Source organism: Fundulus heteroclitus, unplaced genomic scaffold (assembly GCF_011125445.2).
Source record: "Fundulus heteroclitus isolate FHET01 unplaced genomic scaffold, MU-UCD_Fhet_4.1 scaffold_65, whole genome shotgun sequence".
In the NCBI taxonomy this organism is placed as follows: domain Eukaryota; kingdom Metazoa; phylum Chordata; class Actinopteri; order Cyprinodontiformes; family Fundulidae; genus Fundulus; species Fundulus heteroclitus.
The window spans coordinates 680,409-699,343 of record NW_023397088.1 but is presented as its reverse complement, the minus strand read 5'-3'; positions in this window follow the sequence as shown (position 1 = coordinate 699,343).

The following is an 18,935-nucleotide window of genomic DNA, read 5'->3' as shown; positions in this document are numbered from 1 at the left end:
GCCATGATTAAAGGTTCCAGGGCCCGGTCCATAGTACTACATCCCTATTTAACCTGCTGGTTCATTATAGAGCTACATGGAGCGGCTGTTACACATGATGGACTTCTGCTGAAAGCCATGAAGCAGGTGCTGAACCACCAGATCAATGACGTCCCAAATGAAGCTTTGGACTTCATTGACCCATGACCCGGCCCCATGAATCAAGCCCCAACAAAGTTCTTCTGAAGGACTGTGTTGCTGTTTCTGACAAATGCTCCAGAGCTTCAGCTTCAAGCAGACCATCACTACTGAAAGCCAGCGCTAAGCTGACCACCTCACTATAGCTGCTGGTGTTGCTAGGATGTGGTCCTGATGGGCCCATGTGGGCTGAGGGAGAGGTACCGAGAGACAACACATCCAGAGGTTTACATCCTGAAGGTGAGGAAACCAGGGATAGAAGAACAAAGATGGAGACGGCAGTACAAGTAACCCCTCCAGAACCGTTGGACTTCTCCTGTCCTGCAGAACGGGCGAGGTGGGCCAGAAGATTGGAGAGGTTTCAGACTGCAGCAGCTCTAGATGAGAAATGTGAGGAAGATCAAGTTAGTTCACTCCTGTTTGCTGTGGGAGAAGCTGCAGATGACATTTTAGCTGTTGGACCTTTGACTAGAGCAGAGAAAAGATGCCTGGAGCTGGAAAAGCTGTGTTTGAGCAGCACTATGTGGGGAAATCCTCCATCATCTTTAAAAGAGCCCAGTTCAGTTCCAGACGTCACCAAGATGGAGAGAGAGCAGAACCATTTATTACAGCTGGACACAAACTGGCAGCAAACTGTGGTTCTGGAGAACTGGAAGAAGAACTCATACGGGCCAGAACTGTAGCTGGGATAAAAGGACATAAAGCTGTCTGAACCGGTACCAATGGACTCTGAGTTAACGCTCACAAAGGCCAAAGAAAAAGTCCAGCAGAGGGAAACTGAGAAGAACCATAAACAGTTCTGCTCAGCAGCACAGCAGAGGGGAGCAGATCCAACATGGACGCCAGAAGGACCAAGATGAGAAAAATAAAGAGCCAGACCCGGCAGCAGTCAGAACGGGACCAAAGCCAGAGAAGCTGGGAGGAAAAGAGTGTGGTGGATGTGGCTGAAAGCAGAAAGCTTCATGGAAAGACTGCCCAGCTAGAGATGTTCAGTGTTGGTGCTGTTAGAAGGAGCTTCTTGCTGGAGTTTGTTGGTCCGGCCCAGCAGCCAAACTACAGGAGGTCCCAGAACCCCAAGATGACCCAGACAGGCAGGATGATGGATTTCTAGGAGAAAGAGGGTTGAGGAGGTCAGAACCATGGAGAGAAAAGGTCCAGATGAACCACCATGACAGATATGGGAGTGGTGTAGGGGTTTCTGGGAAGTTGAAGTAAAAATGTTCCTAAGCAGAGTCCGGTGGGTCCTGTCTGCTCGTTGTACAGCCATGTTCTCCTGATATTGTTCAGCTCTACTTTCTAGGAGCCCTTTTCAGTGAGCCAGGATCTAAACAATGGGAGGACTTGTTGAAATGACTGCAGACTCTCTGTAAATATCCTCACCATGAATCCAGCATCATCTAATATAGCCGACAATAAAGGAGTCAGAGACACAAGCAGGAAAGTCCAGGAAAAAATAAGCAGCATTTTTCCTGAAGAGTCTGAATGTGGTCCAGATGTTCTGCAGAGTAAAAACTGGAAAAGGTCCATTTGTTCTGGGCTCCACCTTCTGGACTGAAGCAACATTGAGCTCTGAACTGTTGGCCTCCAGTTAAATCTCAGCTTGGATGGTTGGATGAAGAAATCTGATGTTTGTTGGGAATTTGTTCTGCTTTCTTTGCTGATAACATTGATATCAGACTGGTTGTGTTTGTGATGCAGCATCCTGTGTGACAGTAGAACAGGTAGAAGCGCTTCTGTTCTCAGTCATGTATTCATGTGTTTAGAAATGAGTGAAGTGTAATTATTGCAGCTGTTGATCCTTCAGATAAATCCCTCAGTTCCCCTCAATAGAAGGTTACTGTCACTGTGAAAATGAGCTGCTTCCATTCAATCACAGCAGCATTAATTAACAGCTCTGATGTCACACTTTGCTTATTAAAGTCCAGTTTGGTTCCAGCTCAGAACCACTGAAGGCCCGACTGAAATATTCTAACAACACGTCATGATAACATGTTCTGGTTCTGCTGGGTTTAACTCTTTAAATCAGTTCTACCGGATCAAATATCAGACATCAGTTCATCATGTTTCTGGGACTTTTACATTCAGGGAAATTAATTTTCTACATTTTATTATTTATTTGTTCATATTTCAGTTTTAACCTGCATCCTGTTGGTTTCAGCTCACATCTTTTATTCTTTATTCAGATTGAGGTACTGCAGCTTGTCAGAGATCAGCTGTTCTTCTGTGGTTTTGGCTCTGAAGTCCAACCCCTCCCATCTGACAGAACTGGACCTGAGTGACAACAAAGACCTGAAAGATGCTGGAGTGAAGGAGCTCTGTGGTTTTCTCCAGACTCCCCTCTGCAAACTACAGATATTGAGGTCAGACTCCATGTTTTAGTTCTGATATTTGTGATGTGAAAGTTGTGTTGACACTAAACTGCAGACATCTGGCTGATATTCTACTGATCCACACTGAGGATCTTCATGGTAAAGTCTGCTTTCTTCTTCACTGCTTTGCTCCAGTTAAAGTTTCTTTCTGTTTCCAACTTCCTGCCAGGATTTATTAAATAATCAGCAGAAAACATGGAACAATGAGCTGAATTTCATTTTAGGGTTGAAACCTTTTTCCAGAACTGAGCAAGAGGAAGATAGAAGAAATGAAAAATATTGATGTTTCATTTATTTGAAGGTTTTTAATATCTTTAAAACTTAATTAAAGCACTTTTTCTACATTTTCAATAGGATGAATTTAAAATAGTTGAGTTAATATTTCTGTGAATAATTGGATAAAATTCAGCTGAAAACAAAGTTCAGATCTTCTATTCTAATAAATATTTCCTGAGTTTGTTCCTGGACTTGGAGCCAGTTTTTAATGTTGTCTCTCTGTGTAACTGAGTCTGAGCCCTGATCTCAGGTCAGAACCGGACAGCATTCGGACCCCCAGTGTGTATAAATCCCCCTCATGTGAAGCGGGTCAGAGGGGATTCAACCCAGTTTAGAAAAGTGAATTTCAGCTCCTGGAATCTGTCTGACAGGAACAAATCTATAATCCCTGATTGATGCTTCAGCACTTTTAGAAGCTCTGGAAGGATTTTACTGACTAAAACACTCAAACATGTCACTGTACCAGGTTCTGGTTCTGAGGTTTCAGCTCCTAAAGTCAGTTTTACATTAAATATTCTCCATGACATCATGTTTTTATGGCTGTGGAATAATTAAAATAGTTAATTTATCTGCATTAATCTCCATTTGTTCATATTTCCTCCACAATTGCTGCTGACTTGTTTGTTTTCTGTGAAACTTGAATAATTTGGCTGCAGAACCTGAGTTTGTATTGATGGAGCTGCTGGTGGAGCTGACAGAGTTGAAGAGCTGAAGTCAGCAGGGCTGTCATTTAGAAAGCTTGATACACACAAAATGGACCTGAAATGTGCGTATGCCACTTTCCATCAAAAGTTGGAATCTATAAAAATGAACTTGAGGGGAAAATGTGTGGTCCTCATGCCAACTCTGACCCAGGCGTACGCTCATTTTGGAGACGGGGACATTGGTGACACAGATGGTGAAGTGGTGAATTACAGCCAACCTGCATGAGGATTCCTCTCAGACGTTCATTTCACTCCATATCAGACTTTAACTAGAAACGTTCAACTTCTGAAGAAGTTGAAGAAGGCGCCCGCCTGGTGGTGCGCGTAACCGTCAAAGGCAAAGCTTCCGAGTTCCTTGGTCGTAGGCTTTTATCACTTGGGGATTTTAAATCAAATCTTCTGAGTGTGAAAAGGATTTGTCTTCGTCAAAACCAGCCGACAGGAGAAGGTCTGCATCCAAGCAGCATGGAAAATTGGTGTTATTAAAACATGATTAAATACTTCAATGTAGCATGAAAAAATGAAATATGTGAATAAAAATGATAAAGGCATTACAAACTACTAAAGGAAGTACAAACTCTGTGAAGCAGAAGTTGGTGAGACCTTCCTAGAGCTACTTCCGGTTAGCAACATGTTAAGCGTTAGCTGCTAACATGGTTGTGTCCAGTATCACCGGGTGATTGTACTCTGTTAGTTTGGTCCAAATCCTGTACTGGGAAGTTCCTCAAAAAGGGTGCCAATACTTAATGTCACCAAAGCTTACCAAAGGCCATGTGTCAGATCGGCCTCCTTTAGCAACTAAGCCTCCCCAAAAAAAACAGTCGAAAGGAGAAGGTCTGCATCCAAGCAGCATGGAAAATTGGTGTTATTAAAACATGATTAAATACTTCAATGTAGCATGAAAAAATGAAATATGTGAATAAAAATGATAAAGGCATTACAAACTACTAAAGGAAGTACAAACTCTGTGAAGCAGAAGTTGGTGAGACCTTCCTAGAGCTACTTCCGGTTAGCAACATGCTAAGCGTTAGCCGCTAACATGGTTGTGTCCATAGACATAATATAAGAGTAGACCCCGCATTGACTGTTGCTGCGCAGGAATTACGGGCGCCACCTTGGGGCGGTCGACTTGATACCTAATCCTGCTGATTCAAGCTGACACACTAATGATGCCTCAGCACTGTGCGGCTCATTTTTGTTTAAATCGAGGGATTATTTATGTCAGGCAGTGTTTCCCGCAGGAATTTGATTAGGCGAGGCGTAAGTTTGAGGGGGGGGGGGGGGGGGGGGGGGGGTGCGACGACACGCTTTCCGCGGACCGAGTCGCGGAGCGGGGGGGTGGGGGGGGTTTGGACGACAAGTTTTACGCGGAGCGGGGGGGTGGACAACAACTTTAGGCGGCCCGACTCGCGGGGGGGGGGGGGGGGGGGGTACGACACGTTTTCTTTCCGCGGACCGACTCGCGGAGCGGGGGGTATCCAAGGGTTTTTTCCCTGCCATTCACGCACGCGCGTGTTGACGTCACTTTTTTTTTTTTTTTTTTTTTTTTTTTGGGAACGTTGGCGTGGCGGGGGCGTGAGTTTGGCGAGGCGGCCGCCACGCCAAGATAGCGCTGCGGGAAACCCTGTCAGGGCTCGAGGGATAACTTTTCACAAGCAAGATGAAAAGACATTGTGATCAGAATGTAAGTTTTCTAATACTAGGAGATACAAAGTTGTTGTTAGACATTAGTGAATAAACAGCATATATATATATATATATATATATATATATATATATATATATATAGTGAACCCTCGCTATATTGCGGTTCACCTTTCACGGTCTCGCTGCTTCACGGATTTGCATTGATGAGCCGTTCATTACAGTTCTCATCAGGTGGCGTGTCGGTTTATAAGAATCTTTTTTGAAAAAAGATTGACAACTACCGATAAAAATGTGTTCTTCTCCCAAAAAAAAAAAAACTCACCTGCACCGCGGGCTTTAGAAGAAAAAAACGCTACAGACCGGAGTCACGGACGCAGCGCCTCAGTCAAAAGAGCAGTGAAATACACACGAGTCACTATTTGTCCTACTGTACTTTGTATTTTTTTTATAATAATTTTAAATTTTCTCCCGTTCTAATCCAATGACTCGGGTCGCGGTGAGCCACGCTGATCTCCGCAATTTGAAGCCTTCAGTTCGTATTGATTAAAATTATTATTTTACAGCTTATTTGTAAATAATAATAAAAAAAAAAACGTTTATATAGTACTTTAATTTGTTAAACAAATGCTTGGGCCGGTAAAAAGGTTTTGTTCTATGGTTTCAATATACTATAGTGTATTTAATTGTAAAAAAAATAAAGGTTACTACTTTACAGATTTCGCCCATCACGGGTTCTTTTTGGGAAGTATATGTACATATGTACATGTACAAATGTGTTTGTTTATATAGCAATAAAAAAATTATAAAAAATGTGTGTGTGGCTGTGTTTTAAAACATACATACATCATGTCAGAATATTCTATTACTTTTAACCCCACTAAGATTATTTAAACGCACTGGACCATTTGTTATAATAGCTATAGTTTTAAAGTTTTAAGCTAAACAAATGTGAAAATTAGTTCAACATTAAACGAGTTATAGTTGATTAAAATTGATTCTGCACCTGGTTAACACATTAGACTGAGCGGAGTTGTCGACCGCCCCAAGATGGCGCCCCTAAATCTCGTCAGCGCCTATAGGCGAGAGCGGTCGATGCGGGGTCTACTCTTTATATATGTCTATGGTTGTGTCCAGTATCACCGGGTGATTGTACTCTGTTAGTTTGGTCCAAATCCTGTACTGGGAAGTTCCTCAAAAAGGGTGGCAATACTTAATGTCACCAAAGCTCACCAAAGGCCATGTGTCAGATGCTGACACCCCACTCACAGAAAAAACTCAGTTAAATAGACGGAATGGTTAGTGCTTGGTTTGTGCACATTTGTGCCGTTAAAATTAGCGTTTGTGCTGTTTTGGTTTTGAAGATATTAAAGAATATTTGTTAAGTTCATCTAGAGTTCACCATCCCATCATTTTGCTTTGAATCCAACCAAGCTGGTCAACTTCTTTAGTGCTTCGTTTGTGCAAATTTGTGCCGTTAAAATTAGCGTTTATGCTGCTTTGGTGTCGCAGATAATATAAGTTTTAATTCCGGCCGGTGACGTCACCACAGGTCGCCGCTGCAAAATAAAGCGCTACATTGTTATTCCTTTGCTGGTGCTGAGCTGGAGCCAAAGCAAACCAGAGTGGTCAACTTCTTTAGTGCTGTGTTTGTGCATCTTTGTGCCGTTAAAATTAACGTTTGTGCTACTATGGTTTCGGAGATATTATGAATTTTTATGTTTTTATACTTTATAGGCTGACCAGTGTGATTTATTTTTTGCAGTTTTTCTGTTATTGATTTTAGTTTGGGTATGTTTTCTGCGTTATATAAGCCTGTATACTTTAATTGCCCTTTTGTTAGGTGCAGACACCCCCAAATCTCCCTATTGTAGAGCAATAAAGGTTTGCTATTCTAATTAATTCAGAGGAGTAATGAACTATGACTACTAAGATCAACTATAATCAAGTTATTGTTTGAAAATGTTATAAACATTATACTCTCGAAGAAGAATAAACCCTTCTGATTAGAAAAAATAGACTTTATGAAAACAGTTGAACATTCTAATAAATGAAATGCCTTTTTTGGCAATGTCACTTGACATTGCTATCTAAAGTAAAGTTCTTTAAATGAGACAAAATAAATCGCAATATTTATTCAGGAATAAAGTACAAAACAATATAACACACATTTTACAATAGCAGCTAAAACAACTTGCATGATAAAAGAAAAATATAAAATTAATAACTGCTTTCTTGAGAAAAGTGTTGAGACCAAACGGTAGATCTGACCACATCTTTTTACACAAATGAGGAACATCATTAAGGACGCCAGCCATCCTGCACAGAGACTGTTCCAGCCTCTCCCCTCAGTCAGGAAACTAAAAAAAACTAACAAAAACATGTGTCCCAAGAGATCTTTGCCAATAAGCAGGAATATATAAATCATTTTATAAGAATGCTGTAGGGGTGGGGGGAGGCTCGGAAGATGACACAACTTCATAGTAATGTTACTGATTTATCAGTAGAAATATATTAAAAAGACTTACGTTTTTTCCAGTGACGGCAATAACATATGATTTACCGTAGCACTTTATTTTGAAGCGGCGGGCTGGGATGACGTCATCGGTTGAAATTAAAATTCATAATATCTCCGAAACCAAAGCAGCACAAACGATAATTTTAACGGCACAACCTGCACAAACGAAGCACTAAAAAAAGTAGCCCAGTTTGATCGGATTCGAAGCAAAATGGGGAGATGGTGAATTCTGGATGACCTTAACAAATATTCTTTAATATCTTCAAAACCAAAACAGCACAAACGCTAATTTTAACGGCACAAACCTGCACAAGCGAAGCACTAACCATTCCGTCTATTTAACAGAGTTTTTTCTGTGGGTGGGGTGTCAGCTTCACGCAGCTCTTCCATCCCTCAGTGCCGTGTAGCCTTGCCACCGCATTTCTACCATAATATAAAACCGACATTAAATAAACGACTCACCGTCACGTAGTTGCAAGGAAAACACCCAATGGAACACCCTTCGTCTGGGTAAATTGGCTTGATTCAACAATATCCTTCAGTAATTTAGGAAAAACGGCAGCACAGCACAGCAAGCAATAGCAACCACAAGACGGAGGAGTTCACCTCTGACCCGGAACTCAAAGAGTACTGCTTGTTGTCTGCTCACACAGCGCCACTCGTGGACAGTATAGGAACTGCAGGAACGAAGTACGTCTTTTTCAGTAATCATTGTTGAATGATGATAATGCATTTTTCTAGCGATGATTTCTGTCACGAGGACATAATGCAGTGTTGTGCTGGCAGCCATGCCAACTAATAAAAATAAGATTTAAGATTAAAATAGTACATTATAGTAGTAAAATAAATACAATTATTGTGGTTTAAGGACAAGTTTGGTACCTGCATTAAGGTTAATTTCAAAAGGTACTTGTCATTTTCAGACTAAAAAACATTCTAAAAAGATGTTATAATTCAGTGAATATGACTGGATATTTAAACAGAAAATAATAATGAAATTAATTATTCTTTCAACTAGCAGTTTTTGAGTATGACTAAAATTCAAGGCAGTGAAGGAGGGTAAGTGATGGCTGATGGTGGAGAGCTTGCAGGCCTGGCTTTGGTGGAGAAGCAGCAAACAACTGTGGCAGGAAATGTGACTTTCATTTCAATGCAATGCATTGCAAAACTGGACAACAGTAGAAATCAGTAGAGTGAGAAAAACTGGCCCTGATGTCCTCCAGTAGCCTAAGCCTGATTGTAGGATGTCCCTGAACTCTCGTTACATTACAAAGTTTACAATAATAAGGAGAGCCAGCGAAATGCTTGAGGCAGGATTATACAGGAAAAGGAGGAGATTAAGTATAATATAAAATAAATTAATAAACAATACATAAAATACTTTAATGTTTTCTTAAAACGTCTGAATACAAACTGTCCCAAAACATGTTAAATAAATTCCTTTATCATCATTCATTTATACCAGTTGTTCAAGTTATTTAATTGTTACTTGTAAAAAATATATATATTATTGTAAATTAGAAATGTCCCATGCTCCTGAATGCAGCTTTCTGACGCTCGGGAACGCATCACACTGGTCTGAGAACACAGCGCGGAGTAGAGGCACGTTACTGCTTAAGACAAAGCTTTGCCGTTTGTAAAACTCATGTCGGCTGGCACGGTTTATTGTTCTGTGTGAATGACAACCGACCACAACAAATGAGGCTGCTAATGAGCCAACAGCCAACAGGAGAAGGTCTGCATCGAAGCAGCATGGAAAATTGGTGTTATTAAAACATGATTAAATACTTCAATGTAGCATGAAAAAATAAAATATGTGAATAAAAAAGTTAAAGGCATGAGGTGAACTGTATTGATTTAAATTGAAAAATCGTTTTTTAAAGCCAAAGGGAAATGAAATATTGGGTGAAAATGTAATTCTCTAAAATTGGCACAGCTTGGATTCGAACTTTCGATCTTCTGCTTTGCAGCCCGACAACTAACCCACTCGACCAAAACACCAGTGTCGTGCTCAGCCGAGCATTATTGAGAGGTCAATCGTGTTAAGAAGTGTTTTTTGCGAATTTTGTTCCAACTGTAAGTCGAAACGGCGTCAAGTACAAAAAGCCCTGATCGCGGCGTCGAGACGCACGTTTTGATATATAGTTTGTGGGGGTACAGCCTACGGTTCGGGCTGTATTAACGGTACTATAATAATAATAATAAAGAAACCCTTATTAGGTGCATAGCATAAGGCCTCCGCCATGCATTTTCAATGCATAGGCGGGCGCCTAATTATAGATCATCTTGATCAGAAGCATTTAAAACTGCAGTAATATTCATTCTTGTCCTGGTGACTCTTAAATACATCTGGGACATTTAAAATAAATAAAAATGTCCATAAGCCATCTTAAATCCTAAATCAAAGTCTGCAAACATTTTCTCTGGTTTTCTACGTTCACATTCCTCTCTCCAATGTTCACCAGGGTGACGTGTTCCACAGATTATTGTGACGAGGTGAGCAGCAATCACTTTAATTGCTGGAAACAGTCAAACACACTCGTGCGTAATGCTGCTCGCTGGATGCATTGGCACTGCTGGAAGACCGTGCAGATGGAGAATTGAGGAAACGCTTTCAGGGATCAAATATTTCCTGGCCAATAATGAGGACTGGCCAATATCCTGCTTCTGACTCCCAGCATGCATTGTGCTGTTACCCACAGGGGAAAGTGGCTCCACCTCCCTCTGAGGAGCTGAAAGGCAGCTCTCCAACCCCCAGAGAGCAGAGAAGGAGGCTTTCTGCTCACACCCAGGCAGTCATCACCTTTTTAGGGGGGGGGGGGGGGGACCTCTCTCCTCTGAATGTGGATCTGAACCCACAGCCACAGGGGAATTTCAACACGGAGCACAGCGTTGTTTACTTTTTAAAAACTTATTTTAACAGCTTATTAACAACTTGTTTTAATGTGGACAACATCTGAGCTTTTACTTCTGATTTCCACATTTAATAAACGCCTCTCTGGGAAATTTTCCCAACGTTTCTTTGCTTTTTTTCCGTGGCTGCCACGTCAACATGATGATAAAATGATCAGCTGACACATTTTATACACATTAACATTCATGAGGTGCTTTGCATCGACCGTTTCTGGTTGAATCTGGGCGTGTAGAGGGCAGAACCTGAACCAGAACCTGGTACCAAATGTACAGGTACAGCTGTGATCTAGAAAGGAAAATGGCTGCTGGTGTGTGAGTGCATGGTTTTATAAATCTGAATATTTTTTAACACACTCCATTTTCTTTTTCTTGGCGTTCACTTTTAGTACAGATTCCACACAAAGTTTTATAAATGAGACCCCAGGACTGTAAAAACTGCTAAACAAGTTTTAATGTTGAAAGTTCTGATATTGTTGATTGTTGAAGAGCTGAAGTCAGCAGGTCTTTATTGAAGCAGCAGCTTGTTGTCATTAATATTAATGAGAGTTCTTTAACTGGTTCTGTTGGACTGTTAGAACCTGCATCCTGGTGGCTTCAGCTCACATCTTTTATTCTTTACTCAGATTGTGGCGCTGCAGTTTGTCAAAGATCAGCTGTGATTCTCTGTGTTTGGCGCTGAAGTCCAACCCGTCCCATCTGACAGAACTGGACCTTGACTACAACAACCTGAAGGGGTCAGATGTTCAGCAGCTGCAGGATCTTGTAAAGAGTCCAGACTACAAACTGAAATCTGTGTAAGTAGATGGTTGGAGTGAGTCCAGCTGCTGTCAGCAGAACTGTTCTGAACCCAGTTGGTACCAAAGCAAAGATCCAGTGTTTCCAGTAAAGCTGCAGCTTCTCAGTGGGAGGAGAATGGTGACAGGCTTCCTGATTGGACACAAAGACAACAATCAGCCAATCAGAGGAGCCAGCAGCTTGTTGTGTTCCTGTGTTTGTGTCCATGTGAAGATGACTGTTGTTGTTGTGTTCATGTCTCCAGGAAATGCAGCTGGATTCCAGCTGACAGCCTTCCACCATGTCTAGAGACAGTGGTCCTCATTCATCAAGCTGTGGAGCATCAGATCTGATCTCAGACTCTTTGTTCTCTCATTTCAACAGGAAACAGCTGATCAGTTTCATCTTAGTCACAGCTCTGAGATCAGTCTGACTGCAGCCTGCAAATCACTGATTTCACAGCCCATCATTACATTTAGTCACCGTGTGGTCTTTCTACAGAGCAGAAGCTCTGCTGAAGTCCACTCAGCACATCTGGACATGTGTCCTTCTCTCAGTAGTTTCATCCAGATGTGTTCAGGGACAGCCTCCATGTTTCTTAGTCAGCTGATGTTTCACAAACAGATGAGATGTTCATGTTCAGCTTCCAGAGGCTGGAAACACTCACTGATCTCCTCTGTTGCTCCTTCTTCTCTCTGCAGGAAGTGGAGGTGATGATCTTAGTAGAGGAGAGAAGCTGAGCTGTCCTGATGATCCAGAGGTTGAAGCTGCAGCAGTTTGACTTTAAAGAGACTCTGACTGGATCCTGATGATGAACTCTGAGTTTAGAGATGTTGATCCTGTTTATCTGATCATGTCTGTCATTTAGTGTCTGATATTGTTTGTCTCTGTGGACCAATGAGGATGAAATGAAAACTAAGCTGCATTTAGTGGCTCCATGTAGTTTTGATCTGAATCTGATGAAACTGCAAAGTTGATCTTTTTTCTCTCTGGTTCATTTTCAGTCTGTAACCAAGAAATCTGAAATAAAGCTCAACTCTAAAGTTTTCAGGCTGCATGTTTGCTTCATTGTGATGCAGTTTCTGGAGCTTTTTCAGGATATTTTAGATGTTTTCTGCAAATGTTTGGGCAGCTCTGGTCATTTTATCTGTTGCTGCAAACAGCTCAGTGAGTAAATGATGGTTTCTTCAATCAGAGGATGAAGCTTTTCTTCATGATTTTAAATCAAATCTTTTTTATTTCCTTCTTTCTGAAGGTAAAATCTAAAAGTGAGTAATGATAAAGTTTGATCTGCTCCAGCTTCTCCTTTGGTGAGCATGGAAACACTTTCTGCAGCAGCTCAGAGACTTTCAGATGTTGTTTGGAGGATTTTCTCTGTTCTTCCTGCAGAACGGTTCTGGTTCTGTTGGATCTGTGGCTCATCATGCAGCTCTGCTCTGCTGAGGTCAGAACATAGATTTTAATCCTGTTTAGGGACTGTGGGGGTAAAACCTTCACCTGCAGCTCCTCATGAAGTCCACTGTGGACGTTGAAGAAGGAAAAGAGATTTTCTCCTTTCATCATAAATTCAAACATGAATCATTTCCTTTTTTTCTCCTTTCCTGTCCGGACATTTCAGACGGACCAGAACCAGAAGCTGCTCTACAGAACCTGGATCCTTAGATCGTCTCCCTGTTACATAAATAACTTTAGAACCTGAGAAAGACGACATCTGGCATCCAAGCAGACAGGCAGAAAGATAGAAAATCATTTTAGATGTGTTGAATTTTAAAGTTAAAGTTGGGGTTAAAATGAGGAGTTATTAAAATGATTCATGCATCAAACAGGGATTACTAGATTTAGTCAAAACTGAGTTTAAAAGCAGAAGTTTAACAAGTTATCTGGATGCTTTGGTTCAGTTTCTAGCTTTAAAACATCCATTAGAATCAAACATCAGCAGGTCGTGTCTCACTTGATTCCCAATAAATGTTCAACGTCGTCTATGAAATGCAGATGAATGTTTTTGTCCTGACATCTTTTCAGCAGCTCACTGATGACAGATTGTGGATCTGCAAGCCTGTTTCCAGAAGAACAAACTGATCAATGTGTAGGAAGGAGGCTGTTTTATGTGCATGTTGTGCTTCCAGCTTTGCTTTGTCGCATGCTTGGTGGATATTTGTGTGCATGCTTTTTGAAGGAGACACCGGTTCCTACTCCCTCCCTCTGGCCAGCGACTGATTCCACAGGTGTATCCCATCATGAGTGATGGGAGACAGGAAGAAAAGGGGCGGCCACAGCCAGCGACGGGAGGAGGAGAGAGAGACAGAGCGCCCGGCCGGCCGGCCGGCAGCCCAGATGTGATGGGGAGGAAGCAGCGGAGGCATCATCAGAGAATCGCCGTTTACCGGCACCGCGACGAGAACGAGCAGTGATGGGGACGCGGCAGATCCAGACTGGGTGGAGGCAGAAGTAAAGCCCGGGACCGGGAGCAGCGAGGCCGTAGTGGGGCCATGGTGAGGAGGCGCACCTGAGCCGGGACCTGTCGCTGACGTTGCTGCGCACGTTGGCTGGATGGAGGCGGAGCCATCCGAGCCAGGGACGAGGGCAGGATGGAGAAGAGGCTCGGGGGAGACGCTGGCCCCACCGGCTCTACCGCTGGATGGATAGCTGGGGGGTGGACTGCAGAAGGACGCCGAGCGGGAGCGGCTGGTCCTCGGTACCCTCTGACTGCTGACACCGCTGGAGCTTTTAGTTTTGCTGCTGCACTTTGGAACCATTTTAACGGGCCGTTGCACTTTTAGCAAAGCTTTTAGCTATCATCCACTGTACACTTTGTAGGCTTTATTTTTATCCTAGTAAAGTTGTTACACTTTTAATCTTGTTGCTTTTAAATGCACTGCTCACCCCTGCGATGTCAAACCTGTTTTATTCCTAGTGTGACTAGGTGGCGCTGTTGGACTCATTAGTTTTCTGTTGCTCAGAATAACATGGACACTACTCGGCCATCACCAATACATGAGAAAATAGAGGAAAAAACAGAGAATTCAGCATTTCTGGAAAGCATCTGAGGCTTTTCCATTTTTAACCACAGGTAATGACTTCTGCACAGATTAATGAACGCACCTTTCTCCACCAGTCATGTTCAACAACATTAATGGTATTTCATGGCAGCAGCAGCTCCACATACACCAGTTACGTCACGTTTGCTTTGCTGCTTTTGGATCCAAGTAAATTTGCAGCTTTGAAGTTGCTACAGTCCTGATCAATGGAGAAAACAGAGGTCGTCAGTCAAGATATAACTGGAACAAAATCCAGATTAACTCAAAGAAACTCAGGATCCCAACACTTAACATCTGCAAATGCAGAAATCAGTTTGTTCTCTATCAGAAACATCATTTAGAGGCAATGAGGACTGATGACACAGGAATGACAGGAGAAATATGACAATATTTTCTCCCTTCAGTTGGTTTGGAGCCATCAGGATGTGACAGGAGATCTTCTTCTCCATCTTCATCATCCTCACAAACATGCTGCTACCATCAAGGCCTCTGTCACACTTCTTCCAGAGCTCCTTTTTCTCACAAGGCCAAAGTTGGCATCCATTGTCACCATCATGGTGCCATCAGTCTGAAACAGAAACAGCAACAATCACTGATGAATTTCTGATTTGTCAGCACATTTTCTAACGAGATAATAAAGAACTTGGACGACATCTAAGAGAATATTCAGCATGAGCCTTGCATGAGGCTTTGATAGAAATCCTTTCTAAGAAATCTGCTCTGCAGTTTCTATCATGATGTCCAACCTTTGGACCTGCTGGGCCTGCTGTCCCATCATCACATTGGTCCCAAAGAGCCGCTAAGGTTCTTGGTCAGGAGTAGTAGTGACCAAACTGGGAAATGGATTCTCCACCAGGGCTCTGTAGAGCACGTTAACCTCTGGTAAAAACAGCAGGAGCATTTAATAAGGTTGATTTAGTGTTGGGCCATTATGCAGGTTTTTAAGTTATTTAATGTTTATTAAATAACCCTCCATCTGTTATTGTCTGATGTGAAAATACTTTAAAATGTCCATCATTGTAACATGACTTCAGTTTCCCTGAGTTAGTCCACATATCTGAATATATTTAAAATTAACCATTTAATTTGCACTACATGTCAAATTTGAAGTTTTCTTACTAAAAATACTTAATTTTTAAGAATCCATGAATATATATGAATAATTCAAATTGTACAGAAATTAAATATACTTATTTAAAAGTATATTTAACAAAAGTTGAATATTGTGAAACAGTTCTATTTTATCTGTCACTCGTTCCAGAAAGTGAAACTCATAGATTTGTTGCACAGAGTGAAATATTTCAAGCCTTTATTTCTTGTAATTATTCTAATTCTTGTTTACAAAGAATGAAAACCTAAAATTCAGTTTCATAAAATTAGAATATAGTAAAAGTGTTAAATAATGAAAACTCCTGGTGTCCCACCCTAATCAGCTAATTAACTCCAAACACCTGCAGCGGTTTCCTGAGCTTCTAAATGGTCTCAGTCTGGGTCAGTAGGCGACGCCATCATGGGGAAGACTGCTGACTGGACAGAGGTCCAGAAGACGCTCACTGACACCCCCCACAAGGAGGGCAAGACACAAAAGCTCATTGCTGAAGAAGCTGCTGCTTCACACAGTTCTGGATCCAAGGATTCCTAGAAAGTTGAGTGGAAGGAAGAAGTGTGGTAGGAAAAGGTGCAGCAGCAGCAGCAGCAGGGAGAACCGCAGCCTTGAGAGGATTGAAGCAGAATCCATCCAAGAATCTGGGAGCTTCATAAGGAGTGGACTGAGGCTGGAGTTGGTGCATCAGGAGCCGCCACACACAGACGGATCCTCCACATGGGCTACAAACGTCTGAGCTGGACCGAGGAGAGAAACAGCTGGACTGTTGCTCAGTGTCTGAAGTCCTCTGTTCTGATGGAAGGAACGTTTGCACTTAACTGGAATAAATCTATATAATATATGAGTTTCACTTTCTAAAATGAGTGTTAATATTATACTTTTTCACGATATTCTAATTATTGCAGATGTACCTGAAAATACTACAGTCCTCATTATTTAATAAACTACTGATATTATCCATCTAATCAAGTGGATAAGTCAACATTGACAGCAGTTCACAGACATATTTTATATACCAGACACAGAATGAATAATTTCTGATATTGAGATCTTTGGTTGTAAATGACTTTTTTCCATCACCTCCATGAGAGTCAAATTGTTCTTCCACCTTAACGTGTTGCTAAATCCCTCAACAGAGACCTGGCGCTCTGCAGAGAAATGATGAAACAGCTGGAGAAGAGCGACTGAAAAGGCTGAGGCTTCTCCGCTGTGGCGGGCCAAAGCCCAGACTTTAACTAGGACCAAGCCTCGGCTTCACATGTACAAAAGGAAACTCTACAGCTGCACAGCTGGCCTAAAAAAGTCACTGCAGATTTTCACAATCCTCCTAATATCAGTGGCGCCGGATTGATTTTTAAGGTGTGTGTGGAGGGCAGTAGGATGTTTCATCACCTTGCACTCTATCAGTAGGCAGCTTTACTGTAAAGGCACACGTGCTGTTAGGATTCTGCTGTGTTTGGTTCCTTGTGTGAGTGAGAGTTCCTGTTTCAGAGAAGATCTCTGCTGGAGAGTCCCGTCAGCTCTGGATCCTGCACACCTGGAGCAAATCTCCTGATCAGGCTGACTGGGGCTTAAAAGGAGCTGCAGGATCATCACTCTTCGCCGGATGATTACCTATGATGGTGTTCCCAGACACTTCTCCAGTCTTAGTGGCTTTTCTGGGGGAATTTCTGCATTTCTGATCTTGGTCTCAGGATTGTTCCTTCCTGTGTTTCAGACTCTTTGTGATGATCGCTGCTTACCTTCAGGTTGCTCTCAAAGAAGACTTGTGTGCTGCCGTTGCAGCTTTGTGGTGTCCTCAGTCTCCTTTACCTGTCTGCCCGCTCTCCAGCCTGTTGCTCACCCCCAAGAAAGCAACCTTAGCGGAAGTGACTGTGGTTCTCTGGGACCCTGGAGCATTCCCTCTCCACCAACACTGAATCCTAACTCCCTCCCCGCTCTTACCAACTACAGCAGAGTCAGTCCTCTCCTCCTGTCATTTTCTGCCCCCTTACGGACTCTTAACTCATCTCTCTCCTCTGTAGACCAACCCGAAGCGCATTCTGGAAATGCTGAGCTCACCTTGGTGGATTTGACTCCTTTACTGAATCTTTGGAAATAAACCTTCTTCACTTTAACTGCTCTCTGTGTCATTCTGCATGTGGGTCAGGAAATTGCCTCAAAACATGAAACCTGCTCATTGTTTTCATATAGTAATGTTCACCTGGAGCCTTTTAATCATCAAAATAAGTCCAAAGGTAACTTAGAAAAATCTTTTTAAAATGTAAATTCTGTAACAAAGTGCAGAGCTCAGGAATATGAAGGAGCTCCTTTTTCCACAGAAAGGAGTGGAAAGGTATTTCTCTGTGTTCATCAGCGGTAAAGTGTGTTATTAGTGAAATAAATGGCTTCTCTCTGAACGTCGCTGTTCACCTGTCATTGTTATCCAGGTGATTTATTGAGAATGCTGATCATCAATAAAAGCAACTGATATCTAAATCCTGAGCAGGACAACAGGAAATAATCTCCACTGGTGCAAGGACACAGTTTGGCGCTGCGCTGCAGAAACCAACTTGGCCGGTCTTCTAACACTGGAGATGGTGAGGAAAGAAAACCATTCAGTGGGTCTGCAGCTGGACGGCTGCTACCCTACATGATTTACTGTGATTTAAAGAGTCTGAGCAGAATTATTTACTTTTTAATGATTTTTCCCTTTATTATGACCAAAACTGTGAAGAAACTGTTAGAAATTGTCTTTTATGGCTAAACCTACACCTGTCCTTTGTAACATTTAATTAGTGAATTTACTTTTCTGCTGACTGAGGCTTTTTCCATGAGCTCACTGTGACTGTGCAGTGAAGCTAACTAAAAATAAAAACTGACTTTTAAGTTGTTAAATGTGGTTGAAAGGTTTTCCAGAGAGCAGAAATGAAGCGAATGTTGTGGCTTCAGCTGCTCCTCTGGATGTCACAGACACAGCGCCCCAACCTGGGAATGGCAGTCCTCCTTCTCACCAGCATCACGCAGACTTGATCACGCAGATCAGGGTTAGGAGTTAAGCTGTGGGTTAGGATTTAACCCGTGTGTGAAGGCTTAGCACTTTTCTTCCTTTTGCAATGTGTTAGAAACAGTTACTTAGGAAAAGTAATCTGATTACTGATTATTCCTTTGAAAAGTAACTAAGTTACAAGACTGATTACTTAAATATAAAAGTAACTGAGTTAGATTACAAATTACTTTATTATTTACTGTAACCCACATGTTTACCAGACCCATGTATGTAATTTAAAATAAAAAGAGAACAAAACTGTAGTTATTACCTCTTACCACATGGTGGCGCTTTGTATCAGGTCACCGCCAGTGAGCATAAACACTCACACTGATAGACCGAGCCGAGAGCAACACACCAGTTGAGCTAATTAGACTGAGTAAGAACAT